The 4,557-nt window shown below is 37.3% G+C and overlaps 1 long non-coding RNA gene across 1 annotated transcript; it reads right to left on the reverse strand.

Moving 5' to 3' along the window:
• Nucleotides 1-3,587: 3,587 nt before the first annotated feature.
• On the reverse strand, nucleotides 3,588-4,557 carry LOC137572103 (uncharacterized). Its single transcript, XR_011031530.1, has 2 exons — nucleotides 4,496-4,557; nucleotides 3,588-4,435 (listed from the first exon to the last, which is right to left on the reverse strand). It is a non-coding gene; the product is annotated as an uncharacterized lncRNA (long non-coding RNA).

Below are 4,557 nucleotides of genomic sequence, written 5' to 3' on the forward strand. Positions count from 1 at the left end.
TCCTTCTCGCTCCTAGAGTAGTTGAAGCCAACAATTTTTTGGTGTTGTTTGATCTAATTTTTCGACGAGCTTTAAAAAAAGAAAATTTCCATCTAAAGCCTATGTCAACGCGCAGTTTAGTCTACAGTTTGTTATCGCCCGAGGAGGATTTTCCGCCTGCCAAGTTGACGCCATCGTCGAGACTAAGGCTTAGTCCTGGCCGCAGGACAATGATAAATGACCCTCTTGTGTCGTCATGTTGGTGTTTAATTTTCAACATTTAATTTTAAAGTGTTTTTATTGCTGCCACCTGCAAGCAGGGTCAATAAAATATCGAATTACATTTTAATATTGCTTAATGAGCTACTTCCTCTACCATCGACCCAGTCGTTAAGTGTTTTACCGCAGTTTGAGGGTCATGAATTTTAATGGGAATTTAATATAATTAGTCGAACAATCTTTACGGATGCTGACTTTAAAGATGAGAAGAGACAAACAAAAAGAGAAAACGCAACCAATAATCTGGCTATGGAAAACTTTCTTCCTCTGTGCGTTGAATAGATAGGATAGAAGAGGGAGTGAACAAACCAGAATGCAATTGGGACATAAATTTCCATTTTCGGTTTTATGCCCTCGAGAGTTTGTAGTAATTTAACGCTAAGTTTTTCGCTTCTCTTCTGGCTGAATTGTCGGTCGGTAGCGACTCGCGACGGAGGTGGCAGCAGCAGCAACAATAAAATAGTAAACATGATGGAAAATAAGAGGAAAATAAGTCGGGCAAAAAATGAGAAAAGGAAATTTTACTAAGTGTCCCACAGTCTGGGGTCTACAGCGCGCTGACCAACGTAGAAAAACTTTTACCCCCTTTCAATACTCTACAGAAAGGGTATATTAATTTCCTTTAACTTAACTTTGACAGAATCTTCTATGTGTTTATTTTTGTTGTGGACAAGTAATAATATATTTAGAGCATTTTTATTAAACATTAATAAGTATAGAGAAGAATCCAAAATCTAAATAAAATCTCTTTTTTTTGCTCTTTCAGTTATCATAGGAAATCATATAAAGTTGTAATTTTTTTAAGGCCAACTTATCTTAAACTCTATTAAGGGGATAGAAAATTCCACTATACAAAAGTAGTCCGACACTTTGTGCCCATTTTTATGGACTGTAGTGGGGGGATCTTCAATTTACTCGACTCTGAGTGGTTTTTGTTTTTGTTATTTATCTTGGCCTGGTTACAGACCAGTTTTTCCTTCATTTTCCTCTTTGTTTAGTTTTTCTTTCTTTTTTTTTTCTGAGTATTTGTTTGTGTTTTTTTTGTTCTTTCTTTTTTTGGCGGCAATTTAATGTCATCATAAATACAAATTCAACTTGCTGAAAGCCTTTCACACTGTCCATTTGCTAGTTTGAGCTTGAACTTCATGTTGGTCTGGTTCATTGTGGTAGACAGAGTTACTTTAATTCCTTTTTCAATTCTATTAAGCCACAAGCAACCAACTCAATTGCCTATAAATTTTCGCTGTTATCAAGTCGACCAGTCAGCCAGTCTCCCCGGTTTCCCCTCCACCTCACCATAACCATCCAGGCATTCGGTCCACTTATTCATACAACACGTGCGAAATGGATGCATCTGCTTGTTGCCGAGTGCATACACTCTGGCACATTATTTAGCATTTTTTTTTACAAACAGCATAACTATTAAGCAATTGGACTAAGTCGACTTTGTAAGTCTCTTTCTTTAAGTTTTAGCTTAAACTTATTCTTAATATTGGGTTAAAAATCAAAGTATTGTTAAATTAAATGACCAAACAGAGGTTGGAAGAAAAGTTAGCCTTATTGTTGGACAAAAAACACAATTTTTCACTCATATTTAATAATTGACCAGCCGGAAAAATACTGAAGTTTTCAAAAATAATAAAGAAATTTGGAAATTTTAGTTACCTTCAGGGAAATTTTTGAATATTTATTTATTTATAATCTGAATCGAACAGTAAGTCTACTCAAACTTATATCTACAGATGAGGATTATGATAATGAGATAGTAGAAGTTGTATTTCTGTGGACAATTCTCTACTGTCGAATGGGATTACATTTTTGTTTTATGTTTATGATATATATCTCATCCTTGTATAACTTGCTTCGTGTATAAGACGGAGAGGAGAGGTTCTTTGTCCTTATTATGTTGTAATTGGGATATTCTGTAATCATGTTGAGGGCTGTTTTGTGTCTGCTGCACGCTGAGGTAGAAGTGTTGTCTTTAAATGGATAAGGCGAATGTATCCAAATCGGAGTCTTTAAAATGTTCTGCTATCGTTCCTTTTGAGGTGACTCTTTTATTTTATTTGGAAATCCTTAGTTTTGCCTTGACTATTCTTTAGTGTTTTGAGTGTCATGAATATTGTAATACAGGTTACATTAAGTTGCATTAAAGCTGCATTTTATTGGGATTATATTCATGTTTATTGCTTGATATATCCCATTTAATCTTTTATTCTGAATCCAAAAAGAAACTTAGACTAAAAGGAGAAAGGAGTACAACAACAAATCATCAAAGATAATCATACGAATATGAAAGCAGTGTTTCAATTTTTCTTTAACCTTAACCGATTTTCTTTGAAATTTTACAATGCTTTTTTCTTATTTACCTATAGGTTAACTTACTGTAGAGTATCTTAGACAAAGGCAAGTCGAGTTTACCTGTGCATCATGTCCTTGCACTTGAGCAACACGGGCAAATAAATACATATATGTACATATATTATATAGAAAAATCCTCTACAATCACCAACACACACATACACACTTGCTCGAATTCTATGAGAATAACAAAGAAGAAACCACCGGGACCGGGACATGTTTTCCAGCGGGAAACTATCCAACACTCCAGCCCTTTGAGAACTAGAAGAAGGAGACGCGCCACAAGTGCCGACTTTGCTCGGCATTTGTTTTACCGTTGACTGCAAATTATTTATGCCACATAAGGGAAGAGTAAGGGGGCGGGGCAACACCCTTGTGGGTTCCTCACCTGGCAATGCAATCAAACCAAAGCGTCGAGAGGCAAACAACACAGAAGCCACATTGCCATTTTCCACTTTCACTTGAGTGCAATTTTGCTGCTGCTGCAGTACGCCAACTTTCTTCTTCCTCCTCCTCCTCCACCAACGCCTACCGGAAGTTGAAGTCTTTTGTTTTCATTTCCGTTATTTAATGCAAGTGCCATTGTTGTTGCCATTGTTGTTGCAGTTGCTCTAGGTGCCAGCTGCCTTGACTAACATAATATATGGGATGCCCCCTCAAACACAAAAAAAAGGAGAAAAAAAAAACATAACCAAACCCAAAGAGAAGGTAAACTTTCAGCGCTGCTAACTTGTTGGCACCTAACTATATACTCCACACTATTTTGGTCCTGGTTCTTCTTGCTTTCCGGCTTGCTCTCTCAACACTTGGCAATACTTTTTTCTTCTCGAAAGCAGCGAAATTTGCATTCGCGTGTGTTTATTTGTTGGCTTTTTGACTACAATTTGAAAAATGTTTGCATTTTACCTGCAAGTTTCTCCTTCTAAACGAAGTTAACCAGATTTTCATGTGCAGATAATGATTTTCGCTTTATTTGCATGGCGATTTTTAGTTTTATTTGCAATCCCTTCACTTTTTACTTTTACATTTTTTTATGTGCTTTTTCTAGTTGGTTTTGGCTTAGTTGGTAGTTGCCGACAGAGTTACAGGGGGAAAGCAAGTTTTGTTTAGTTACCGTCTGAAATTTATGGGTACATTTTGTGGGTACTGCGTAAGTAGATTGCGAGAATTCTTTTCGCAAAAGTTCGACGTGCACACGTATGTATATATAAAGGTATATTTATACATAAGTATGTAAGTCGGTGACTATAGCTTAGCCCCATTATTCCCGTTTGAAGACTCTCGAGCTTGTGGCTCCTGTCCGTTTGCTGCCGGCTGGCCGGCTGGCCGTGCTTCACCTTCTCCTTCATCATCCGATGAATCAAAGTTATTCATGGTGAAACGAATTCTTCGGGTTGGCAACGATTGAATTCTTGGCAACGATTGAATTCTTGGCAACGATTGCATTCTTGAGTAAAGCTGAAGTCTATCAGCCATACTGTATGATCTCCGAATGGCACGTGGAATATTATAAGTAGGCCGAGTTGGGTAGAATCTCTCAATGGGAACAAATTGTAAAACAATTGATATACAGCGAGGGCGAACAATCGTTCGTACAAACACTACGCCGCGACGCCTTCCAGTTCCAGTTCGCCGAGTTCCATTCAGTCCCATTCGAGGCGATCCAGGATTATCAGTCATGTTTGTGGTCGAATTGGTCTCCAAGTTAACTGGCTGCTCTTGGGGCGTATCCCCAGATTCTTCCGTCTCGACACGAGGGGAGTTCACAGGATTTTGTGAGCTGGCCATTTTGTTTGCTTACTTGCTTAATAGTTTCCTCAAAAAATTAGAAACAAAATATATTACCTTATTCTAATAAATTTATTTTATTTCTTACCTTACAACAAAGTATGTAGTTTTAGCTAAATCTCTCGAAAGGCACTAATTTTAGTATTTCTT

This window comes from Drosophila tropicalis, unplaced genomic scaffold, assembly GCF_018151085.1.
Source record: "Drosophila tropicalis isolate 14030-0801.00 unplaced genomic scaffold, ASM1815108v1 contig_201, whole genome shotgun sequence".
Lineage (NCBI taxonomy): Eukaryota > Metazoa > Arthropoda > Insecta > Diptera > Drosophilidae > Drosophila > Drosophila tropicalis.